Source organism: Canis lupus, chromosome 30, assembly GCF_003254725.2.
Source record: "Canis lupus dingo isolate Sandy chromosome 30, ASM325472v2, whole genome shotgun sequence".
Taxonomy (NCBI): Eukaryota; Metazoa; Chordata; class Mammalia; order Carnivora; family Canidae; genus Canis; species Canis lupus.
In genome coordinates this window covers 7,827,804-7,855,514 of record NC_064272.1, presented here as the reverse complement: position 1 = coordinate 7,855,514, position 27,711 = coordinate 7,827,804, and the positions used below count along the sequence as shown (strand labels likewise).

Genomic DNA, 27,711 nt, shown 5'->3' with positions numbered 1-27,711 from the left:
TCATGAATAAATAAATACAATCTTTACAAAAAAGAAAAAAAAAAGAATGCTGAATTGCAGTGCATGAGATGGCTTGTTATAAGCTCCTAACCCACAAATTAAGTGTAAAAAAATTTTTTTTAAAGATTTTATTTACTTATTCATGAGAGACACAAAGAGAGGCAGAGACACAGGCAGAGGGAGAAGCAGGCTCCACGCAGGGAACCCAACACAGGACTCGATCCCAGGACTCAAGGACCATGCCCTGGGCTGAATGCAGGCTCCAAACCGCTGAGCCACCCAGGGATCCCCGGGGTAAAAATATTTATCTTAGTATGACTATAGGGGTCAAATAAAATAATGCCTGTACATAGCCTGTGGTGGATAGCACCTGATACTAAGTTCATGATGAACCAAGATCAATCCCTGGCTTCCTCTGGAGTGCCCCTCAAGGGGAGAGCATAAACCATGACCTATAATGGAATTAAGTCATTTAAATGATAGTTACCAGGACTGTGTAACAGCACAGACAACAGTTTGTGACCGACATCAAGTGAAAAAAGACAGATTGTCCCTGATTACAACAGGGTAAAAATAATTCAAAATCTACACAAAAATTAAATCCATTCTTGGGCTTGTCAGGTGGGAATGAGAATTGATTTACCTAAATCTGCTCCTCTGATCTTTACAATTCCACTTTCTTGGGTCACCATTTAATTTTTTTAAAAGATTTTATTTATTCATGAGAGACAGAGAGAGAGAGGCAGAGACACAGGTAGAGGGAGAAGCAGGTTCCAGGCAGGGAGCCTGATGTGGGACTTGATCCCGGCATTCCAGGATCATACCCTGAGCCAAAGGCAGATGCTCAATCACTGAGCCACTCAGACGTCCCCACTATTTAATTTTGATACCATTTCAAATGTACAGAAAAGTTGCATTATATGAGGAATTTCCAAATACCTTTTACCCAGATTCACCAAGTATTTGCATGTGTGGCTTTCTCACCCTCTGCATATACATAGGCATTTCCTAAAAATAAAGACATTCTCTCACATAACTGCAGAAGAGATTTCCTATTGTTTTTACAAATAAAGAGGCCAAGAGACGGTATCTTCCTTAGATCCTGGACTACATTCTCCCTAGGCTCAGGATACAAGACTCTTCTCTGCAGTCTTTGGGCTTCTCACATCTGAAAACACCAGCCAACTACCAGGTCAGTCATGCTGCCAGAGTGCACAGCCCCCTTCATAGGCCTGGGTGTGGTGTATTGTGCCCTCCCCACCAACTTCCAGACTGGGGGGTGCTGAGATGGCACCACCTTGAGGAACCTCCTGTTTGAGGATAAAAATCCTGAAGGTGTAGGGCCACAAAGGTTTTTGTGACCCTGGAAGTGTGTCCATGGGAGCTGAGCTTCCCTGGGAAACAAATGAACCCTCAAGGGAAAGACACTTAGCTGCCTGCTGGCTCCCCACTCTGAGTGTGCTGAAAAGATTTTTTTAAACCACAGAGTTCTGAGAGCCAATCAATAAGTGCTGGAGCCCAAAGGGGTTAAACAAGTCTGTCCTTGGAATCCGTAGGCTTAGAGCCATGGTAATACAGGGATTGTTTAAGGGGGTGATTTGTTTGGAGGAAGGAAGTCTATGCTGAGGGCCCTGGGTGGTGACTAGGGCAGTGGCCCGCTGGGAGGATGGAAAGGATAGAAGAGGTTTCTCATTAGCTCCTGGACAAGGACAAGGTTGCCACACATATGGTCCATTCATAACTACCCGCCATCACCTCCCTCCCCCGACCCTGCCCATCACCAGGCTAACAGTGCTCTCCACTCCTCCGTCTATCCTTCTGAGCTTCCAGAACCAGGGGGCACCTCTCTCCATACCTGTAGCCTCCACCTCATGCCCAGCCAGGACGAGTGTGGGCAGAACAGATCGCACATGCGGCCGCCCATGGAAAAGCACTGAGCACCATTCCAGACCACATAATTCATCTGGTTCTGGCCTTGAGACCAGGTCAGGACCCCAGTCCCCCCGGGTTAACAGTGTCCTTACCCTCACTGTTCTTTCCTTCACCGTCCGTTACCTGTTACTTTTATGATCTGGAGAAACCATCCTCTTTGCGTGTCTCTCCTTCTGTAAATGAGATAATGACATTTATCTTAGAGGGTGGTGGTAAAGAAGAAAAGAGACTGTGGGCGTAAAAGAACACAATCTGCGCAAGTGTTAGTAATAGCTGAAGCTCACCCATGGGACCAGCCAGGGCTTGATCGCTCTCTCTTTAAAAAAAAAAAAAAATTATTGGGGATCCCTGGGTGGCTCAGTGGTTGAGCGCCTGCCTTCGGCCCAGGGCTGATCCTGGAGACCCGGGATCAAGTCCCACATCAGGCTCCCTGCATGGAGCTTGCTTCTCCCTCTGCCTGTGTCTCTGCCTCTCTCTCTCTCTCTCTCTCTCTCTCTCTCTCTGTGTCTCTCATGAATAAATAAATAAAATCTTAAAAAAATAAAAATAAATGTTTAAAAATTTTTATTTATTTGAGAGAGAAAAAGAGCACAAGTTTGGCGGTAGGGGTAGAAGGAGAGGGAGAAGCGGACTCCCTGCTGAGCAGGGAGCTCAACGTGGGGCTTGATCCCAGAATCCTGAGATCATGACCTGAGCCAAAGGCAGATGCTTAACCAACTGAGCCACCCAGGTGCCCAGAGCTTGACCTCTCTTAATTTGTAGCCTAGAGATGTCCTGTGCTGACGGTCATAAGCTGCTCAGTCAGTATTAATGGCTGAGGTTGATTCCTATTGACAAGGCTGTTGCCCATTTTCACCTATCAGCTTGATAATATTACCTAGAGACCACAAGGAGCAGAGCCCTCTCATACATAAGTGGTGGGAGAATAAATGGACACAATCTTGTTACCTGGGAATAACAATTAGAAATATTCAGCACATGGGGCACCTCGGAAGCTCAAGTGGTTGAGCATCTGCCTTTGGCTCAGATCGTGATCCTGGGATCCTGGGATCGAGTTCCATGTCAGGCTCCTTGCAGGGAAACTGCTTCTCCCTCTGTCTATGTCTCTGCCTCTCTCTGTGTGTCTCTCATGAATAAATAAAATCTTCTTTTAAAAAAAGAAATATTCAGCACATTCTCTTTAATTAAGTAATCTTCCCCATAGGGGTCTATCAGAAATATTCACAAATATGCACAAAGTAATTTGACAAAGGCATCCACTGTTGCATTATTTATAACAGAAAAGTATATGGAGGCAATCTGAATGTCTAAAATTAGGGAACTAGCTAAAGAAATTGCAGTTATGATGCTGCCATGCTATGGTACCTACCACGCAGCTGTCAAAAATAATGACAGATCTCAAAGCAATCTACAGATTCAACGCAATCTCTATCAAAATTCCAATGGTATTTTTCATGGAAATAGAATAAACAATCCTAAAGTTTGTATGGAACCACAAAAGACCCCAAATAGCCAAAGAATCTTGAGAAAGAACAAAGCTGGAAGCATCACACTTCCTGATTTTTAAACTATATTACAAAGTGATAGCAATCAAAACGTCTGGTATTGACATAAAAACAGACACACAGATCAGTGGAACAGAATAGAGAGCCCACAAATAAACCTATGCACATACAGTCAATTAATTTATGACAAAGAAGCCAAGAATACACAATGGGGAAAGGATAGTCTCTTCAAAAAATGCTGTTGGGAAAACTGGACAGCCATATTCCAAAGAATGAAATTGGATCACTCTCTTACACCTATACCCAAAAATCAACTCAAAATGGATTAAAGACTTGGACATAAGAACTGAAACCATAAAACTCCTGGAAGAAAACATTGGCAGTAAGCTCCTTGACATCAATCTTGGTGATGATTTTTTGAATATGACACCAAAAGCAAAAGCAACAAAAGCAAAAATAGATAAGTGGGACTACATCAAAAAGGTCTCTACACAGCAAAGGAAACCACCCACAAAATAAAAGGCTACCTATGGAATGGGAGGAAATATTGGCAATCATATATATGATAAGGGATTAATATCCAAAATATATAAACAAATACAATTTAATAGCAAATAATAAACAATCTGATCATAAAATGGGCAGAGGAGCTGAATAGATATTTTTCCAAAGAAGACATACAAATGTCCACAGGTAAATGAAAAGTGAGCACCCAACAGGGAAACGCAAATCAAAACCAAAATAAGATATCTCACACCTATTAGAGCAGCTGTCATTCAAAAGATAAGAGATAACAAATGTGGGAGAGGATATGGAGCAAAGGGAACCCTCTTGTCCTGTTGGTGGGAATGCAAACTGGTGCAGCCACTATGGAAAGCAGTATGGAGTTTCCTCAAAAAATTAAAAGTAGAATTACCCTATGATCCAACAATTCCATATCTGGGTGTATGTCCAAAGGAAACAGAATCACTATACCCCCATTTTATTTTTTTAAAAAATATTTATTTATTTATGAGAGAAAGAGAGAGAGGGAAAGAATCCTGAAGCAAACTCCCTGAGAGTATAGATCCTGATGTGGAGCTTGATCCCAGGACCCTGAGATCATGACCTGAGCTGAAATCAAGAGTTGGATGCTTAACTGACTGAGCCACCCAGGTGCCCCTATGCCCCCATTTTCACTGCAATGTTATTTACTATAGCCAAGACAAAGAAATAACCTAAATGTCCATCAACAGATGAATGGATAAAAAAACGGTGGTATTTATATATACAGTGGAATATTAATCACAAAAAAGAAGGAAATCTTGCCATTTACATGGACCGACCTTGAGGGTGTTATGCTAAGTGAAATAAGTCAGAAAGAAAGACAAAAACTGGATCATCTCACTTATATGTGGAATCTAAAAAAACAAACTCATAGAAATAGAGAACAGATTGGTGGTTGCCAGAGCCAGTGGGTAGGGAGTGGGGGAAATGGGGAAAGGGGATCAAACAATACAAATGTCCAGTTATATTATAATTATGTTGTGGAGATATAAGGTACAGCATGGTGACTACAGTTAACAATACTGTGTTGTAAAAAAAACAAACAATACTGTGTTGTATATTTGAAAGTTGTTAAGAGAGTAGATCTTGAAAGTTCCTATCACAAGAGGCCCCTGGCTGGCTCTGGCAGTGGAACATGTGTCTCTTGATCTCAGTGTCATGAGTTCAAGCCTCACATTGGGCATGGAGCTTACTTAAAAAAAAGTTTTAACAATGTGAGGTGATGGATGTTAACTAAACTTAACATGGTAATCATTTTACAATGTATACTTATATCAAATCATTATGTTGTATACCTTAAACATAATACCATGTTATATATCAATTATATCTCAATAAAATGGGAAAAAATAGAATTCCAGTCTTGCTCCTGCTTAAAACCCTACGTTGACTTCTATGGCTCTCTGTGTGTCCTCCAATGCCTTAGGCACTCGTTTTCTACGTTACTTCTCCAGCCCTATCTCGCCCCCCACACGCTGTCTCCCAAACCCAACAAATTCCTTTTAGTATCAGCTATTGCAAATATGTAGATCAAAAATAGTTGTGCTAATCTAATTCTTTTTACAGATCCATAGTAGAAAGTAAGACTGAAAAATATTTTAACCCACAAGGGAGAAAGATTCTATGACTTAAATTCATAACCCTGCTTTTGCCTAATTCCCCAACCTTAGGAAATCTGTTCATTGCATCCCACCCAATAATGGTGATAAAAATAGCTAGAAGTACATCGATCAATTCTGTATTTATCAGAGCATAAAATGCATTAAAGTGCTAAGTGTGCTAAAGTTTTACAATGATGAAAAAAATAATGACAGATCATTATGTATTGACATGGAAAGATTTTATGCTTTTAAGCAAAAACTGCCAGTTGCAGAATTATTTTCAGTGATCTAAAAGTGTCTAGCATATAGTAGATAATCAACAAATACTTGTTGAATTGAAAGAATATTATCCCAGTCTGTTTAACAGAAAAAATATCACCACCCCAACACACACTCATAAACAGGTCCATATATTTTCATATGCCTAAAAAAAGTTGTGGAAGGTCAGTCAACTGTGTTTATCCCTGGGTTTGAGCAGCTTTAACTTTCCTCGGCTCTGGTCTACAGAGCCCACATCACGTGAGGTGAGGTTGCAGTGGGCAGCCCATGCATTTACCAGGCAGCTCACAGGACTTTCTGTTGTAGGGGATCTTCAGTTCTGCTCTCCTGGTGGGAAAGAACAGGAAAGCCCAACCGCTACTCATGGTAGTGGTTCTGCATAGTTCTAACCTACAGAGTCAGGGGAAAAAAGGCTAAGGACAAGATGTGCAATTATTTAGGACACTGTTTTATTTATACCTAAGGAGAGACACCAGAGTATGAGCCCCCAAGGGCCTGGACATTCTGGGTGGGTGGCTTCTAAGGTTTGGAGAACCCATGTCCTGAGCAGGGGGTCATGCTTCATGCTCCAGCAGCTGAATCTGGAAGGTCCCAGGTCTCTATGCTCAAAGTTTAAGGGAAAAACAAGGAGTCAAGCAGAGTCAGCCTGGATGACCATGTGAAGCCTCACTGGCCCCGGGTGAGGTCAGAGGAACACTTGAGTGTGTGTAAGAGGTCACTTAAAGGCAGGAGGGTCAGGGGCACCTGGGTGGTTCAGTCCGTTAAGCATCTGCTTTCGGTTCAGATCATGATCCCAGGGTCCTGGGATTGAGCTCAGCTCAGGGCTCCCTGCATAGTGGGGAGCCTGCTTCTCCCTCTACTACTCCCCCTGCTTGTGCTCTCTCTCAGTCAAATAAATAAAGAACTTAAAAAAAAAAAAAAGAAGAAGAAGCAGGGTCAGTTACAGGGCCTGAAAAGGATGGATGGGGGCCTCCCTGCAATTTTGGAAATGAGTACAGAACAGTATGGTGGCTTTGGAATATTCAGGAGGAATTCTTCTAAATTTAGAAGACATAATGTAGTTCAGGAGACTTTTAGAGAAAGGGTCACAATTCATCTCTTATTTGGCAGGATAAGGTTTGCCTTAGTCTGTTCAGGCTGTTTTAACAAATTACAATAGACTGTGTGGCTTAAACAACAGGTATCTCTCTCAGTTTGGGAGGCTGGGCAGTCGAAGGTCAGGTTGCCAGTACAGCTAAGTTCTTGGTGAGGGTCCTATTCCTGGTTTGCAGAAAGTTACCTTCTTGCCAGGTCCTCCCCTGGTGGTGGTGGTTGGGGGAGGGACAGTGAGCACACTCTGGTCTCTGTCTCTTTTCAAAGGCACTAATTCCCTTATGGAGGTCTCCACCTTCATGGCCTCATCTAAATCTAATTGCTTCCCAAAGGCTCCACTTCCAAATACCATCCCATTGTGGAGTTAGGACTTCAACATATGAATTTGAGGGGATACACAAATATCCAGTCCATAACAAGGTTTCTGTGACTGCCGTGCAGCTCTCTTGACTGCTTCCAAAATCTCAGGCCAGTCAAAGCAAAAAGCATCTTGGGCCACAGGTAAGGGTTAAGAGGGTAAGGTCAACTCCAATTCCATCCAGGCACTCAGAGGCAAGGCAGATCCTAATGGCTTCCCCACCATGATCCAAGGGATCAGAGCCCTCAGGAGGTGACTGTAAGCAAGCCAAGACCCTGGTAGGGGACAGCCAGAGCAACTTCTCAGGCTTTTAGGTCAGGATTGGAAGGAGGCTGGAAACCTGGAAGCCCAGGGGATCTCTGACTTACAAGCCAAGACTTAATTTATAAAGCCCATCAAAGCTGTACTTGCATATATGTTATCACATCTGATCCTCATAACAGTACAAAGAGAGGCATGTATTAAATTATTGATCATAAGTCTTTATGGTCTTGATGAAGTCTTTATAAGTTTTTAATGAAAACCCATTTCTAATATTCATTATGATAACCAGTGAAGTGCCTGATGCAGATAAGATATAGAGATACCTGAAGCTCTTGTGATAGCCAACTATAGAGTGTAGACTTATTTTTTAACCAACTTTATTGAGGTATGATTTACATATAATACGATGTATCCATTTCAAGTATATCAATTTTAATGTACATCAAGTACATTAAAAGCAGCTTGATGAGCTTTTCCAAAGGTAATACACACATATAACGACCACTCCACTGAAGATGGAACATTTCTATCACCTCAGAAAGTTCCTTTAAGCCTTTTTGCATTTGGTCTTCCCTCCCCTTTTGTCCCCAGGAGACCAATGATCCGCAGTAATGATAGCATAGTTTTGATTGTTCTAGAATTTCATATAAATGAAATCATCCAGTATGTTTTCTTTTGTGTCGGGCTTCTTTCACTCAGTGTAATATTTTTAAGATTCATATATGTTGTGTGTATTAGCAATTTGTTCCTTTAAAGTATTGACTTGTCAGGATGCCTGGGTGGCTCAGGGGTTGAGCATCTGCCTTTGGCTTAGGGTGTGATCCCAGAGTCCCAGGATCGAGTCCCACATCTGGATTCCTGCATGGAGCCTGCTTCTCCCTCTGTCTGTGTCTCTGCCTCTCTCTCTATGTCTCTCATGAATAAATAAATAAAATCTTTAAAAAAATAAATAATTGAGTTGTCTTCAATAGTATTGAATATGCCACAATTTATTTACTCATTCTCTGGTCAATGGAAATTGGGTTGTATCTGATTTGTGCTTATTGCAAATATAACTGCTATAAACATTCATGTACAAATATTTCTGTGGATACATATTTTCATTTCTCTTGGGTATAGAACTACTGATCTGGGGAGATTGGCTCAGTCGGAGAAGCATGAAAGTCTTGATCTTGAGATTGTGATTTCATTCCCATGTTCAGTGTAGAGATTACTTAAAATTTTTTTAGAAAGGAAAGAAGGAAAGACTGATCTGTTTTCCAAAGTTGTACCATTTAATACTACTACCAGCAGTGAAAGAGAGTTCTAAGTGATTCATATCTTCACCAGTACTTGATATTGTCAGTCTTTTAAGTTTTAGCCATGCTGGTGGGTGCGTATGTTATCATGGTCTTAATTTGCATGTTGGCTAATGCTGAATAATGATATTGAACATATCTGCATTTGTTTATTAGAAACTTTTATATATTGTCTTTTTTGAAGATTTATTTATTTGAGAGAGAGAGAGAGACAGAAAGCATCAGCAGGGGGAGGAGCACAGAGAGAGGGACAAACAGGCTCCCTGTTTAGTCCTACATGGGGCTTGATGCCTGAGATCATGACCTGAGCTGAAGTCAGATGCTTAACCAACTGAGCCACCCAGGCGCTCCTGTACACCTTCTTTAATGAAGTGTCTATTCAAATCTTTTGGTTTTTTTATTATTTATTATTTATGATAGTCACACACAGAGAGAGAGAGAGGCAGAGACATAGGCAGAGGGAGAAGCAGGCTCCACGCACCGGGAGCCCAATGTGGGATTCGATCCCGGGTCTCCAGGATCGCGCCCTGGGCCAAAGGCAGGCGCAAAACCACTGCGCCACCCAGGGATCCCCTTTTGTCTTTTTTTAAAAAGATTTATTTATTTATTCATGAGAGACACACGGAGAGAGAGAGGCAGAGACAGGCAGAGGGAGAAGCAGGCTCTCTGTAGGAGCCAGATGCAGGACTTGATCCCGGACCCCTAAGCCAAAGGCAGCCGCCCAACCACTGAGCCACCCAGGTGTCTCAAATCTTTTGTCTTTTATATTGTATTTTTAAAAATTCACTTAACCATTTTTACTGAAATGACTAAGGTAATAATCTTTGTTTCCTTTTTTACAAGAAGAGCAAGTCCAGAGGAGAAGTTTTGCCCAAGCTTTCTTAAAGTAGAAAACCAGCAGTTTGTTATAAGTAACCCTAAATTATTCTACCCAACTGTTCCACACAGGCAGAGCCTGTTATCCTCAAGCTGTGCCAAATGACACCCATCTGCTTAGTAGGCTTTATTCAAGGTACCTAAATGTTTGAAACTGATCTAGAATCATCTGATATTTTAGCTTCTTGCTTAGTAAAAATAAAAAATCAGACATGCACTTAATTAATAGAAGACATCCTATGTTCATGGATCAGAAGATTTAATATAGTTAAGATGCCAATACTCCTCAAATTAATCTACAGATTCAACATAACCAACATCAAAATTCTAGCTGGAATTTTTAAAGAAATTGACAGTCTGATTCTAAGATTCATATGGAAATTCCAGGGACTCAGTGTTGTCAAAACAATCTTGAAAAATAACAAAGTTGGAAGACTCATGTTTTATGATTTCAAAACTTACTATAACTTCATAGTAATCAAGACAAGGTGGTACTGGCATAAGGATAGATAGACATAGAGCAATAGATAGAACCAAGAGTCCAGAAATAAACCTTTACATTTATGATCAGTTGATTTTCAACAAGGGTGCTAAGACAATTCAATGGAGGGAAGAACAGTCTTTTCAATAAACGGTGTTGGGACAACTGGAAATCCAGTTTCAAAAGAATGAAGTAGACTCCTACTTCACACCTTTTAAACACCATATATTTCTTGTAAGAAATACAGGAATAAAATATAGGCATAAATCTCTGTGACCTTGGAGTGGAGAAAACACAACAGAAGAAAACAATAGATAACTGAACTTCACCAAAATTACAAACTTCTAAAAAAAAAAAAATTACAAACTTCTGTGCTTCAAAGAACACCATCAGGAAAGTTAAAAAACAACAGAATGACATAAAATATTTGCAAATCAGGTGTCTGACAAGGGGCATGTATCTAGGATATATAAAGAACCCTTAACAATCCAGTATTAAAATGACAAATAGGGGGCAGCCCCGGTGGCTTAACAGTTTAGCGCTGCCTTCGGCCCAGGGTGTGATCCTGGGGGCCCAGGATCAAGTCCCACGTCCCACGTCAGTATCCCTGTGTGGAGCCTGCTTCTCCCTTGGCCTGTGTCACTGCCCCTCTCCCGCCCCTATCATAAATAAATAAATAAATAAATAAATAAATAAATAAATAAATAAATAAAATGACAAATAGGGCAGCCCGGGTGGCTCAGCTGTGTAGCGCCGCCTTGGGCCCAGGGTGTGATTCTGGAAACCTGGGATCAAGTCCTGCATCAGGCTCCCTGCATAGAGCCTGCTTCTCCCTCTGCCTGTGTCTCTGCCTCTCTCTCTCTGTGTCTCTCATGAATAAATGAATAAAATATTTAAAAATAAGTAAATAAAATGACAAATAATCCCACTAAAGAATGAGCAAAAGATCTGAATAGCCAAAGAAGATATGCAAATGGCCCCTAGCCATCACAGAAATGCCAATCAAACCACAAAGAGATAACTGCTTCACCCCTAGTAGGATGATTATGACCAAAAAGAGATATAACAATAAGTGTTTGGCTATTCATAATAGTCAAAAAATGGAAACAACCCAAATATTCATCATTTGATGGACAAATTCCATATAATGGAATATTATTTGCCAATAAAAAGGACTTAATTACTGGTACATGTGACAACATGGATGAATCCTGAATCTTGCCAAATTAGTCACTAAAGAGCATATGTTGTATGATTCCATTTAAATGAAATGTCTGGAACAGGCAAATATATAGAGACTGCAAGCTAGTGCTTGCTGAGGTCTTGAGGAAGGAATGTGGGGGGAAATGGAGAGTGAGTGTTAATGGACACAGCAGCATAATGACTGCTAAAATTGATCGTGGGGATGATGCAGAACTCTGAATATACTAAAAACATTAATTTTTATACTTTAAGCAACTAGATGAATTATTTTAAAACATGCCAATGTCCACTTTTATAAATTATTAAACATTTTCTTAATTGCGAAACAATTTTATAAGCCCAGAGAGCATAACACAAAATGATACCATTATTCAATACACCTCATATTGGTTATTTGCTGAAATTATATCTGTATAATGCATTGTATAGTAAGGATTTCCAATATGATGAACAATGTGTGGACTGAAAAGCAGAAGAAAATATGCAGAGAATTGGGTATGAAGTAAATATTATGTTTTCTTCAACATTCTATCCATATTGTTGTTTTGAAATAAAAGAACATGTTCTAAATATTAACATACACACACACAAACAAGAAAAATGACACAATCAGTAAAACATGCAGAATACATTCTTAACACATTCTCTCTCTCTCTCTCTCTCTCTCTCTCTCTCAATCTGGCGGCCCTGCCACATCTAGAAACTAGACAACTGCAGGGAAAGCTTCCCCAACCCTGTATCCCCAGGGAAAGGAACCTTTCCAGACTTGCCATCTCCGCAGCTGGCATTATTTGCACCCCCTAGCCCAGGTGCAGAGAGGGGAGGAGCCCTCCTACACACCAGGTTGTCTTTCTTTTTTCAGGGGCGCTCCTGTGTTTTCAGGATAAGGGTGGGGTACGGTGTGGGGTGGCTTTGGACACGGGGGTGGGGGTGGGGTGCAGCCCAGGGTGCTCTGCGGAAGGAGGCGCCCTCAGCGAGCAGCACTGCCACCTTGTGGCCGGGGATGGTCCCACCTCTGGCTCCAGGGACACCCCCCACCCCACCCCAACTGGGGCTCCTTCATACTAAGCAGAAGAAAACATTCAGTAATTCACTAACATTTTTTCAAACATCATTTTGATCATTCTTTCTTAACATAAAAGTAATTCATGCTCGCTTTATAAATTTTAGAAAGTTGAAATAAGAGCGAATAAAAACTGTTCATCTGGGGGGGGCATCCCTGGGTGGCGCAGCCGGTTAGCGCCTGCCTTTGGCCCAGGGTGCGATCCTGGAGACCCGGGATCGAGTCCCACATCGGGCTTTCGGTGCATGGAGCCTGCTTCTCCCTCTGCCTGTGTCTCTGCCTCTCTCTCTCTCTCTCTGTGACTATCATAAATAAAAATAAAAAAAAAAAAAACTGTCCATCCAACTGGACATATATAACCAAGCACTTGGATGTATATTTTTCCAGTCTTTAAAATAAACAAGCAAACAAAAGTAGAATTACACAGTACATAGCCTTTTTTTTCATAAGCCAAATACATTGTACCAATATCTTTTCACTTGTTAAATATTGTTCTGCAATTTTTATGTAAGGAAAAATAATAGGTCACCCAGCCTCAACAATTGTGAACAAATGGTTGATCTCACATTTTTGATGCCTGTTCCATATTCCTTTCTTTAGGTGATTGGGCCATAGTTCATTTAACCAACAATAAAGAGTTGAGAATTTAAATTATACACAACTTCTTCATTGATGTAATATTACACTGGGATGAACAACTCTGTTGCTGAATCTTTACAGAGTACATGATTATTTTCTTAGGTAAATACTCAAATCAAAGTTGATATGAAGTTTGTAAGGTGTCTCATTTATTACCCAGATACTTTCAAGAAAGGCTAAATTAGGAGCCTTTTCAAATATAAAAAGAATTGAGGAACTTCTCCACATATAACAGTGAGGAGAAAACTCACAGTAATAAAAAAATACTGTAAATCCAATAACACTTTTTAAAAAGACTTATTCATTTTAGAGAGAGAGCAAGTGCATGTGTGCGTGGAGGTAGGGGAAGAGACAGAGGGAGAGGGAGACAAGCAGACTCACCGTTGAGCGTGGAGTCTCCTATGGGGCTCGATCCCAGGAGCCTGAGATCATCACCAAAGTCAAGAATCAGACCCTCAACCACATCTGATTTTTAGGCGCCCTAAAAATACAGCAACAGTTTAAAGGGAGTTCTATTTTTATTAATCACAACTACACGTATATATTTTATCTTCAAATTTTTGATTCTCAAAAATCCAAAACCAGAGAAAAATGGAACGAATAGTAGTATGAGCATCCCTATACTCTTTAGCAAGCTTCAACAATTTTTAACATTTTACCACTTTGCTCTTTCTCTCTGTATATACATGAATGAATTTTTGCTGAGCCTTTTGTTTTTAAGTTTTATTTGAGTTGAGCTACACCCAACATGAGGCTTGAACCCACAACTGTGAGATCTAGAATCACATGTTCTTCTGACCGAGCCAGCCAGGCACCCCTTGCTAAAGCTTCTGAAAGTAAATTGCCAACATTATGCCACTTCACCTCTAAATACATTAGCATTCATCTTCTAAAATAAGGGCATTCCCTTATAAAACTACAAAGCCATTATCATGCCTTAGAAAACCAACAAGAATTCCATAGTATCATCTAATATTGGTCTATATGAAAATTTCTTCAATTGTCCCCAATTACAGGTTTTTTAAAAATCAGATTCAATCAAATCTCATGAACTGTTGCACCATTTATTCCAGGTTAGTCACTCCTTTCTTTTCCCAAGACATCATCCTTTTGAAGACTGCACACTGGCTTTCTTACAGAATGTTCCACATTCTGGATTTAGTGATTGTTTCCTCATTGTGTTATTCAGCTTGCTCCTCTGTTCCCTGTGTTTGCAGCAAGTTTGCTGCAAATCCAAACTTAGGTTCAGAGGCCTTCCATAAAAGAGGTATACCATACTTGATTGTATTATTTATTGATCCTGATTGTAAACCATCCTTTCCTCTGATGTACACGGCTTATAGAGTACTCAAATATTTATTAGATAAATGACTAATTTGCTTGCATCCCTGTGCAGTGATTTTTAAGAGCCACCGTATGGATCGCTGCTGATTTGAAGATATTTTCAACAGGCAAGAGCAAATGAGGGAAAGGGAAATAGTGGCTATGGAATGAGTTTTCCAAAAAGCTGATTTAATTTCATTTAAAAGACTTGCTAATTCACCTGACAAATTACTTACCAATTCCAAGGGGAAAATAGTAATTTAACAGTAGGGAGACACAGTTGCCACCATTCTCACCAAGTGATCAAAATTAACATTTCTCAAAATAGGACAAACCAATGTCATGTGCCTCTTGATGTGATATACTGAGAAAGGACACATCACTTCTGTGGTATTCTTGGCAAAAATGCATCGCCTGAATACAATCATGAGGAAACAGCCAAACTCCAACTGAGGACATTCTACATAATAACTGGCCTGTACTTAAAAAAAGAAAAAGTCAATGTCATGAAAGACAAAGGCTGACAAATTGTTCCAGATTGAAGGAGACTAAAGAGACATGACAGCTAAACGCAATATGTGATCCTGGATGGGATCCTGGATCAGAAAAAATAGCTATTAGGAGGAGGGGAAGAGGGAGGAGAAGAGAGAGGAAGAGAGGGAAAAGAAAGGAGTTGGGGAGGAGGAGGGAGTTGCAGCAGTGGGGGGAGGGGACATTATTGGCAAAATAACCTGGCAAAATCTGAAGAAGGTACATAGATCAGATTAGAGCATTGTATCAAAGATGTTAAATTTCCGGGGATCCCTGGGTGGCTCAGTGGTTTAGCGCCTGCCTTTGGCTTAAGGCATGATCCTGGAGTCCCGGGATCTAGTCCCACATCCAGCTCCCTGTATGGAGCCTGCTTCTCCCTCTGCCTGTGTCTCTGCCTCTCTCTCTCTCTCTCTCTCATAAATAAATAAAATCTTTAAAAAAAAAAGATGTTAAATTTCCCAATTTTGATAATAGTACTACTCTATTTCAGGGTTAAGAGGTGCCATGTCTACAACTTACTTTCAAATGGTTTAGGTAATGAATTCTTTCCCTGTGTGTGTGTGTGTGTGTGTGTGTGTAAAGAGAGAGAGCGAAAGAGAGAGAACAATAAACCAAATATGGCAAAATGTTAGTACTTCGTAAATCTGAGGGAAGGGTATATGAGAGTTCATTGTACTATTCTTGCAATTTCTCTGTAAGTTTGCAATCACTTCAAAACAAAAACTTCTTAAAAAGCAAAATCTGTTAGTAAGGCATCAATGTCATTCCCATATTATTGGAATTAAAATTCATTTATAAATGAAATGATGGTGATAGTAGATGGTACTTACTGTCAATGAACTTGGCAAAGTAAAAAGTTAGCAAGCCCCTGTTGAACCCTATTTATCAGTGCTTTTTCCTGGTGCAAAAAAAATCTGGGAAAATGAGAAACACTATTTTAGTGTGTATCCCTGAAAGGATGGACTCCTATTCTCATCTGGATGCAGGACACAGTGTGTCCTCAGTAATGGGCCAAGAATAGTTTTTGATGGCCTTATGGGGCATGAGGGACCTGCATGCACATATCTTCTTGGGCACTCATCCACAGCACACATCCTGAGTACACCTGGAAAGGGGATTCCATCCTCTCTTGGCATGCGACTGGCTGTCTGGTCTAGGTGTGCTGGGGTACACCAGGGCTGATCATAGGGACTGAGTAAACATCACTGTCTTTTACTGGAGACAGTGACAACAGAAAACTATGGAAAGTGATATAGGTGGGCTCTTAATTAAGCCCTTGGCTACATGGGTCTTGAGTCATGATGGAAGGGGTAGGATTTAGCTAAGCCAGGCGAGAGGGTGATGATCTTCCTTTCTGGGGGTCCACTAATACACTGAGTAGGTGCTCAGAAAGTGACAACATTGCCATTATGAACTCCAGGAAACAGAAGCAGCCAGGATTCTGAGGATTAAACCAGCTCTTGCTTCCTTTACCAATTTTTGGTGGGAATGTTCTGCTGCTCAAACAGCCACCCAGGGTGTGCCAGAGGGAAGGATGAGGCAAGCTTCTCTCCTTCTCCATCATCCTAGGAAGTCCTTGGAGGACAAAGGACCTGCAAGAGCAGGTGAGATTCAGGAATGGGGCTCTGTCCTTTTGGGCAGAAGAAGCAGTAACCGAATCTGCTCTTTGAACCCCCACAGGCCTACTGGACCGGAAGAGAGGTTTCCGTCAGACGTCTGGATTCACCAACAGTTCTGTGAGCACAAGTGAGGGTACAGGCTGGGAGTGGGGTCCAGAGCAGGGCAGAAGCTGGAGTCTCAAGTGCGGACACCAGCAGGTCACACAAACTCCATCAGGCCCAGTCATGAGAAACTTCTGTGCTGGACTGGGCCAGTGATCCCAGATTCCAGAAGGCGTTGGGGACTGAGTCAGAGACCATGACAGCAAGGAAGGGCAGTATTTGGAGTCCCTGTTAAGGATGGATTGTGTGATTTAGGGGTAAAGGGAGCCAAAAACAGCCACAAGGTTGTGCAGACAGGGAAACAAGGATGAGAATGAGCGTGGGGGCTCACTGCTGAAGGAGTTAAGGGAGCTTCAGCTGTGGCGAGGGTCAAGCGTCAGGGGTGGAGCTGAGGAAAGGTCTAGGTCTAGCGGAGACTGGGTCACGGGAAGACGGGATGGTTGGGGTGGGGGTACTAGGGGAGGATGAGGACCAAGAGGGCAACCCTAAGTCCCTTGGCAGGTGTGAGTGCCAGAAGCAGGGGAGTCCATGCCTATCCTCAAAGCACGGGGAGCAGAGGGCCAGGGCAGACGCAGAGGGGATGCGGGCCCCGGGAGAGGTCGGGAGCTCCCGACCTCCTGGGTGAGTGGGAGGCTGCCTGCCCGGCCTCGCCGGCATGAGGGCTTGGCTCCCGTCCAGTGCTGCATCCTCAGCCGAGGACGCGGAGGCTCTGCCCCTGCTTTTGCACATGCCTGTTCCGATCCAAGCAACCTCGGGAGCGTCGTCTTAGAGCTGCGGCGTAAAATGTTCCGTTCGGACCAGGCAGAGCTCAGGCCCTCGGGGCAGCCGGCGGCCTGCGCCCCCCGCCGGGGGAGGGTACCCAGCCCGGGGCTCCCGCCCCTCCCGGCCGGCCGCGGGGGCCACGCGGGCGCCCAGTCTCCGCCCCGTCGGCGGCGGCGGAACCGGCTGCGCGAGATCCGCACGTTCCCGCCGGCTCCGCGCCAGGGGGCGGCGCTGCGAGCGAGCGGAGCCGCGACCTTGACCCCGGCCGGCCCCGGGGAGAGCGCGCTGGGCCGCGGAGCAGTCCCCGGCGCGCTCTGCGGCTCGCTCGGTGGGGAGTCCGGGCGGCCGCGGGCAGGAGGCCAGAGTCCCGGGCGAGGCCGCAGGGAGCACGGCTCGCAGGGAGCACGGGGTGCGGGCCCGCGGCCAGAGCCCGGGAGGGCGCGGCGGGGCGCCACAGCTGAGAGGCCGCTCGGGGCTCGCCGAGCAGCGCGGGGCTCCGGCGCGAACCTGGAGCGGAGCTAACCTGGAGGGCGGCAGGGAACCATCTGAGCCCCAGAGAGGCAGGTTTCGCTGGTCCACGGGTCAGGCAAACCGGAGCCCACCCCGGCCACGTGCGTCCCCACGCGCCCACTCCGGGGCGCCCAGACGCCGTTGTCATAGAAACACTTGCGCGGGGCTCGGGCCTCGGCCCACCGCTTGCGCTCAGGATCGTCCGCCCGCGGTGCACACGACGTAAAAAGGTCTGTCATTTGTTAAGCACGTACGTACCCTGCACTGCGGGCTGTGCGGGACACACGGATAACCCAGATGTGGGTATTTGCAGCCTACCTTACCTCCCTGTGCCACCCTTGATTGATGCAGGATTTAGCAATTCCTCTCACTTCTCCAAAAAAAAAAAAAAAAAAAAACCTCTTGTAGTCTTTTTTTTTGAAGGCTTTAGAAGAGACCAAGGAAAGAGGGAATCTTATACATACAGCAGGGTGCGGTATTTCATTCCGTTAGACATCTCTTGCCTTAGTCGACTTTTTGGGTATTCCTCATCCACGCTTTCTGTGAGAGGGCCCTGAATCCAGCCCAGTCCCAGGCACTCCCTTCAAGATATTCCTCGGGGCGAGTGCATCTCTCCCTCTTCCTCAGGCAGAGCAGTGCAGCAGGGTCCTCAACAAAGACCCTCTCATCACCAGCATTCCCCTTCTGCAGAGATCAGCAGTAGCTTTTCTTCCTGAAACACGTGCTTTCTCTCATGCAATCGTCCTCCAAGTCCACATGAGAAAGGTATTATTCCCATTTTACAGGTGAGGAAACTGAGGCGTAGGGAGGTTAACATCCCCAATACCACATGTAATAAGGACTGAACCAACATTTAAACCGAGGCAGTCAAGCTCTTTCTCTTGCCCCAAACAGCCTCACAGAGGGGGGTTTAAACAGCTGCCTCTGATGTGATGTCTTCCCGCACATCACAGAATTGCTGTCTGTGTGGTGTCCCTTGCATCATTCTGTGTTTCTTTGGTATTTGGACCCCAAGCACCATTTCTCTGATATAGATACTATGTCAGAAAGTTAAATTGGATGATTTAGCTATCCACATTCATGTCATTATTAGTCAAATAGACATGTACAGAGCTACATGGCCTCACTTAATCCTCACAACTCGCTAGGAGATTAGGACAGTGTAAAGCAAGTCCTCATCCAATGTGAACTCCTTTATGGAAAATTCTGACAGATAGTATTTTAAAATATAAGTCCCACAATGCCACAGATTTCAGATTAATTACAAATACTATAAAACTGCTATACAAATACTACATGTTCATACTGTAAATACTATATAAATACTTATATGGTAATATCTAATACACCAGGCACTGCTCTAAACACTTTACATATTCACTCATTTGCTTATTACAACAACCCTATAAGGTACTATTATTTTTTCAAATTTTTTTCTTTCAAAGATACTTCAAATTGAAGTTTCATTTACAGAAAATAAAACATACAAAAATTTAAGTATAATTCTGAATTTTGACAAATGTACTCATGTAACCTACACTTCAATCAGAATGCAGATGGGATCCCTGGCTGGCTCAGCAGTTTAGCGCCTGCCTGTGGCCCAGGGCGTGATCCTGGAGTCCCAGGATCGAGTACTGGGATAGGGTCCGCATGAGGCTCCCTACGTGGAGCCTGCTTCTCCCTCTGCTTGTGTCTTTGCCTCTCTGTATGTCTTTCATGAATAAGTAAATAAAATCTTAAAAAGAAAAAAAAAAAAAAAACAATCAGAATACAGGATATTTCCATCACTCCAGAAAGTTCCCTCTGCACTTCTCAGTCCATACCATCCAAAGAAACCACTGTTCTGATTTCTTGTACCACAGGTTAGCTTTGGTTTTTACCTGGAATTTCATATAAATGGAAACATAATCTGGTTTATAGCATAATCCTTTTGAGATTAGACCATGCTTAAGCACATATATATTATCAGTGGTTTGTTCCTTTTATTGCTGAGTAGTATTCTATTGTATGAATACATCACAATGTTTTCAGTTTACTTGTTGATGGACATTCCAGTTGTTTCTAGGCTTTGGCTCTTATGAATTAAACTGCTATAAAACAATTTGTAGGTTAGTGTTCCATGGCCAAAGATTTTAGTTTCTCTTAGAGAAATACTTACAAATTGAGTAGTGTGTATTTAGCTTCATAGGACACTACCAAATCGTTTTGTAAAGGTTGTAAAGTTTGGACAGCCCGGGTGGCTCAGCGATTTAGCGCCGCCTTCAGCCCGCGGTGTGATCTTGGAGACCCGGAATCGAGTCCCGCATGGAGCCTGCTTCTCCCTCTGCCTGTGTCTCTGTCTCTGTCTTATGAATAAATAAAATATTTTTTTAATGGTTGTAAAGTTTGATAGTATTATACAAAAGAGGAAACTGAGGCCCGGCCAGATTCATTTATTGCTCCCAAATAACTTGTCCAAGCATGTGTGTTCTGGAGTCTCTCCTTGGAGAGAGAGAGAGAGGGGGGTGGGAGGAAAGAGGGTAGGAAAGCCACAAGGAGCTAGCCCTGAGCTGCACTCTCTCCGTCCTGGGGGAGGGAAAAGCGCAGTCTGGGCGAGGCCCCTGGCATCCAGCTTGGGGGGGTGCAGACCACAGCCCCTGGCCGGCCACTGCTCCCCTAGACGCCCCCACCAGGAAGCAGCGGGCGGGCAGCGCGGTAAGCTGTCCTTTGGGGCTCCTTTGAAACACCGGACTAGAGCGCTGTGCCCAGGATGATTCTCTGCGGATACTGGGGTGGGAGTGGGGGTGGGGGATCCACTCTGCCTTCAGAGGCTGGTGAAGGACGATTTTTCACCTCTTGGAGGGGATGGGGAGCCCCCTCCGGCCTTGGCGGGAGTCTTTCAGACTTAGCTGTCTCTGCCTCCCGCCAACGCCAGCAGCCAGCACAGCACGCGCTGGGCGCTTAGGTCTTTTTGTCTCTTCTCCACTAAGTGATTTTTGAGGAGGCAGCTCACATGGAGAAGTGAGATCACATTTGTATCATAAAATTGAGCATCTCAGCTGAATTATCCTTTGGCTGGAAAGACACCAACTCACAGATTCTAACAATAGAGTTGTTGACATTGAAACAGGAGTGGAGGAAATAGATTTTTTATAGAGAGGAAATCGATTTTTAAATGTTGGCATTTGATACAGACAGCCATTTGAACCAGAATACAATAGGTAATTGATTAAATAGAAAACAAGCACATTTTCATCAATGAGATGGAAACTGTCTTTTTTTAAATCTGAAGATACACTCTCAGGAAGCCCAGTTTACCTGGCAACTTTCTACCTTACTTGACCTTTCATACTAATATTTTGATTTATTTGAAAGGAAGAAGTGAAAACACATAAGAAGTGCTTATGATGAAAAGAGGTAAAAGTCTGAGAGGCTTAATTAATCAACAAGTTGTCCTGAGAACCATACTAAGTATGTAGGTTAGACAAGGTGGAGGCTCAGAAGAGGTGAGGGCTGGTGGTTTCGCTGGGGATACAAGACTTGGGCAGAAAAAGCAATCAGTGAGCCATACAAGATCCTCTAGACCATACAGTTATGTCACTAGCCATGAAAATTCCTATTTCCCAAGACCATCATCATCCTACCAAAGCTGCGTTCAAAGTTCTCTGAGGGCAGGCCTGGTGGCTCAGCGGTTTAGCGCTGCCCTTAGCCCAGGGTGTGATCCTGGGGACCCAGGGTCAAGTCCCATGTCAGGCTCCCTGCATGGAGCCTGCTTCTCCCTCTCCCTGTGTCTCTGCCTCTCTCTCTCTGACTCTCACATGAATAAATAAATAAAAATCTTAAAAAAAAAAATACTAGGGAAATGGATTTTTTAAAAAAGTTCTCTGAGACTCATTACTTTTTAAATTTTAACTTATTGAATAGGCAATACATTACCAAGGTTCAAACATTATGAGATGTTCGAAACATTTTCACAAAAAGTCTCCTGCCTGTGGCATCTCTTAGCTACTGGTTCTCATCTACCCCTCCTTCACTGTTATTAGTCTGATCCCTGAGTTCTTTTATGTGCCAATAAGCACATAGGAATAATCTCTCCTCTTTTGCACAGAATGTAGCATACCGTTCACGCTGTTTTTGCATCTCGCTTTTCTCCCTAATATATGTTGAAGATCTTTCCATGTCAGCATACAGAGAGCTTCCTTATTTAAAAAAAAAAATGTTGGGGCGCCTGGGTGGCTCAAGTTTTGTCTGGCTCTTGGTTTCAGCCTTGGTTGTGATCTCAGGGTCGCAAAATCAAGCTCCGCATCAGGCTCTACTCCACTTGGGTGTCTGTTTGTTCCTCTCACTCCCCCGCCACCTTCCCAACATGTGCACACACACTCTCTCTTTTTCTCTCTCTCACATAAATAAATAAATAAAATCTTAAAAAAAACTTTTTTTGGCACCTGGGTTGCTCAATGGTTGAGTGTCTGCCTTTGGCTTGGGTCGTGATCCCAGGGTTATAGGATCGAGTCCCACATCAGGCTCCTCTGCCTATGTCTCTGCCTCTTTCTCAGTGTCTCTCATGAATAAATAAACAAAAGCTTTAAAAAAATTTTTTATAGTATGATAATGTTTCACTGTATGAAAGAGCCATAAATTAATTATCCACTCTTCTTATCTGTGGACATTTAGGTTGTTTCCAGTACTTGTGCTATTATAAACAATAACGCAATGAATGACCTAGCATATGTGTCACTTTGCACCTATGTTATACCTTTGAGATGAATTCCTTGAAGTGGAATTTCTGGGTGTAAAGGGAAGTGCATTTTCAGTTTTGAGGGATATTGTCAAACTGCTCTCTCAGAAGTTATCCCACATTACCCTCTGTGTTTCCCCACACCCTCACTGACACAGTGTTTCATCAGAGGTTCAGATTTTTGCCAAACTCTTAGTGAAAAATGTTCTCAGTGTCATTTTAACTTACATTTATGAACGAGGTTGAGCATCTTTTCTTATATGTAAGGACCTTTGTATTACTTTTCTATGTAAGGTCTTTTATATCCTTTGCTTGTTTTTCTAGAGTTATTAGTGGGTTTTGTTTCTTGTTTTTGTTTTATTTCTAAGAGTCTTCGGTATGAAAGGGAAATTAGATTTTAGTTATTCAAGTTGCAAATATTTCCCCAACTTTTATGTTGTCTTTTGACTTTGCTTATAGCATTTTTGCCATGCAGAAGTGCTTTCTTTCTAATGTGATTAAATATATCAACCATTTTGTGTGAGTATGGATGCTGGGATTTAGTCATAGGGAAAATGATCTTCCCATTTTAAGAGAGGAGGTAATTATTATTATTATTATTATTATTATTTATTTTTTTTTTTTTTATGATAGTCACACAGAGAGAAAGAGAGGCAGAGACACAGGCAGAGGGAGAAGCAGGCTCCACGCACCGGGAGCCCGACGTGAGATTCGATCCCGGGTCTCCAGGATCGCGCCCTCGGCCAAAGGCAGGCGCTAAACCGCTGCGCCACCCAGGGATCCCAAGAGGAGGTAATTAAAACAGCAGGACAAAAAAAAAAAAAAAAAAACAGCAGGACATATATTTTTACATGACTATTTTTTTAGTTTATTTATTTATTATTTATTTAAATAATCACTACACCCAACATGCGGCTTGAACTCACGACCCTGAGATCAAAGAGTCACATGCTCCACCAACTGAGCCAGCCAGGTGCCCCCTTATAAGACTATTTACAAGGCATTTATTGCATAATGCTGATCCCCTTCCCTGCTCCACCTTAGTACATAAGATAAATAAGCATAAAAGTGACTCTTTTAAACAGAAAGATGTCCATATTCAGCTATTTTGTGATATTTTTACTTACTATGGTTCTAATCCCATAAGGAACAGTTTTAATTCCTTGACCAGCTGCCAGATTCAGAACTAAAGACATGGGAAAACCTCAATTTAGAGTACCTTTTATAGAATGTACCCTTTCACATCAAAGGAAGAAGTATCCATGAAGGGAACTGATGCCTCCACTATATATAAAACTATTAAAATAAATATTTTAGAATAGAATACTCAGGTAAGGCATAATCATAACAAACTCTGGATCTACCTCAATCCATCAAAAATCAATACATATTTAGCAGCTGCCTGCTGTGGCACAGCACTGCTAAGCACTGTGGGGAATATAAAGAAATTTAAGGGTCATTGTTCATGCTTACCCTTTAATATTTTACATAATTTTGCACATATTTTTATGACAATTCAGGTGTTGAGTCATCTTTCTAAGGTATTCATCAGGCAAGTCATCCAGAAACTTTGGCCGGGAGAGAACAAATATGAATAACTATGTGATTGTTGTCACCAAAAAGAAAAAAGAAAAACCATTGATACTTCACTTCTCTTTTACCACTTCAAGGGTGATAAGGAGGAGGCCAGACTGTAGGCTCCCTCAAATTGATGTAACTTGGGTTCTCTACATCTGCCCCCTTAATGGAATGAATAGAGGTGAATATATGGTGGTCTCGCCACTCTCCTTCATCCTTCTATGCCTAATTCACTGCATCTTGAGGGTATGCTTTTATGACCATTGCCTTTGGGGCAATAGTGTAGTGTTCCTATAAACCATGAGTAATCACACAATCTTCTTTTATTATTCCGATTATTCTATGCTGTGCATTTTAAGTGTTAATGTGTTTGGGGGCAGTGACAATAGGCAATGACAAATAGTGAAGTCTCAAGATACATTCAGACATTTTTGCATTATCCTTACGGAAATAATTTCCATTCTATAAGGTAGTAGAGGTGGAGAACTGTCTGCTACACTTCTAGCTCCCCTTATGCCTGGGAAGGACCATATGCTAAATTTGCATTGATTGAATATGAACAGAAGTCACTGTGTACCACTTTTAAGCCAGGTTTAAGAAATGTAGGTGCTTTCTCAAGTGCTCTCTGCTGACTGACTGCAGAGGATAACAAAGTCCTAGGAGATGGTGGAGCATTGTGATGGTGATGGAAGGAATGTCCTGGAACTGAATCACCAGAGGAAGAAAAGATACCCACTGAGCAGGAATTCTAGCACTGGACTGTACTGAGGGAGAAATAAACTTCTGTGGTGTTAAACCTCTGAAATGTTGGGGTATAGGCCTTACAGCACCTAGTGTTACCCTAACTAAAACAAAAATCCTTTCATTATAGGGTGCTTTTTCCTGGAATATTACATCAATGTGCAATGTAGATCAGTCATCTATCTCAGCTACGTACGTTTGGCTCCTCTGTCCTTAGGAAGGTTATAATTAAGTTGACTTCGTTCTGTCTTTAGCCATGTTCTCAGTGACCTGAGTGAACAATGGAAGGTCTAAAATGAGATCTGCAGACAAACACAAAACTGAAAGGGATGGCATGGTGCTCAGTGACAGCATCAGGATCCAAAATTATCTACAGTGGAATGGTGGGTTAAAAGTAACAAGATGAAATTTAGGCACTTATTGAAAGGATACACTTTCATGGATAGTGGTTTGAAACAATTGCAGTAATTCATACATTATGATGAATTGTATAATGCAACGTTTGGTAAGCAATGAAAGAAAAAAAAAGGATCATTTCTACCAGGTGAAAGGCAAAAGTGATTTTTGTGATCTATGAGATGCAGCTTACTCTCCATAAAGAAAAAAGAATCTGGGTCAAAATGTTTTGAATTGTCATCTATACCCACTTTGAGTGGGTTCACTTCTCCAGACGTACAGACTTTCCCGCCCCCTGGAATACCTTGTTTAGTTGAAAAACAAGACACGAATCAGAAAGACTGGATTCAGAGAAATTAAAACCTATATTTGTTTTTTAAGTAACAACTAAACCCAAAGAAAATAAATAAATAAAACCCACAGCTTTTAAAGTTAATTAAAACTCACATTTAGAAAAACGGGGACTCATTCTGTGTCAAACTCTGTCTAAGTGCTGACCTCAGTGGTGAAATGGAAAATGGTTCTGTGTGAAATTACCATAACAAGAATCACTCATCTTTATAGCTCTCAGGAGAAGAGAAGTCCAATAGAAATATAATGTGAGTCATATATACAATTTTAATTTTCCATTAGCCACATTAAAAAATAAAAAGAAACAGGTGAAATTAATTCTAGTACTATATGTTATTTAACATGATATATTATCATTGCAACATATATTCCATATGAAAACTATTAGATTCCTTGCATTCTTTTTTTTCATGCTATTTATTTTTTTAAATATTTTATTTATTTATTTATAGAGACACAGAGAGAGAATGAGAGGCAGAGACAGAGGCAGAGGGAGAAGCAAGCTCCATGCAGAGAGCCCGACGTGGGACTCCATCCAGGGTCTCCAGGATCACGCCGTGGGCTGCAGGCAGCACTAAACCACTGCACCACCAGGGCTGCCCTCATGCTAAGTATTTAAAATCCAGTGTATATTCACACTTGCAGGACATGTCAATTCAAACTAGCCACATTGCAAGTGTTCAGGAGCCACATGTGGCTATTGGCTGGTGGATTAGCCCAGTCTTGGTGAGGGACACTGTCTCATCTCATTCTCACTGTAGGTATTATTATTTACATGTTACAGATAATAAAACTTTTGCAGAAGTGAAGCAATCACTTCAAGACACACAGTCGTAATGGAAGAATCTGGGCTTGAGCCCAGCTTCCCCAATGGGCAGTGTATCCCAGTAGTAAATGGGTTGTCGTGGAGTCACACGGAACAGGTTCAAATCCTGACTCTGTCAGTTATTCAACGGTGTTACCTTTGCCAAATTTTTTTTTTGTTACTCTTGGTTTCATTATCTGAAAAATAGTGATAATAAGAACCTCATAGGCTATTGTGGGATTAAATGAGATAATGTGTTCAAAGTGCTCAGCACAGCACCCACCCCAGCAAGTAGCATGGTCATTACCTTAATATGCCTGGTGCTCTTTCCACCTTCTCCACCTTGCTTCTCAGGAGCTTCTTCCACTCAACAAGGGTTCATTCGGGATGCCTGGGTGGCTCAGCAGTTAAGCATCTGCCTTCGGTTCAGCGCATGATCCTGGGGTCTCAGGATCGAGTCCCACATCGGGGTCCCTGCATGGAGCTTGCTTCTCCCTCTGCCTGTGCCTCTGCATCTCTCTCTCTCTGTGTCTCTCATGAATAAATAAATAAAATCTTAAAAAAAAAAAACAAGGGTAACTTTTACTGAGCACCCTTAGGATGATGGTTTTGACTCCAACAGGCCTCATCCCTCTACATTACAGCTGCTTGGTTGTCAGTTTTTGTTCAAAAACATTGTTGCCACCTTCCAATAGCCCAGGGTGTGATGACTTGACAAACCGCAAAGCAAACCTGGACATGTTTGATGCCAACTACACAGTCCGATTCTGAGGACCCCACCCCTCGACCCCACAAAGAGCCACATTATGACTTGGAACTCATAGGAATACCTGTCATTTGGTTCTGAGACTGTCTACCCCTTCTTCAAACCTTCCACAATCCACACAGCTGAAGGGAGGAGGTAAAATGTCCCCAAGCAGGAGCTGGGTGTTCTCACACCCTCCTCCCTGCCTGGCACTGATATCCTCACTTATCTGCAGTGTCGTAACATGACCCCTTCCCCCAGAGCCAGGTTTAACTGCCCATAAGCCAGTAACAGTGTTTTTTACCACCCTGAACGAAATACTTGAATAAAATATGGGGTTGGGGTATCAAACCCACAAGGAGAAATATTGTGGTGCTCACAGGTGCAATGAGAG

General features: G+C 42.5%; 1 long non-coding RNA gene across 1 annotated transcript; it reads right to left on the bottom strand.

Annotated features, from left to right (window-relative positions):
• LOC125754081 (uncharacterized) lies at nucleotides 1-27,377 on the bottom strand. The gene is made up of 3 exons (XR_007407445.1): nucleotides 26,880-27,377; nucleotides 13,519-13,618; nucleotides 1-2,105 (listed from the first exon to the last, which is right to left on the bottom strand). It is a non-coding gene; the product is annotated as an uncharacterized LOC125754081 (long non-coding RNA).
• Between the last annotated feature and the right edge of the window lie 334 nt (nucleotides 27,378-27,711).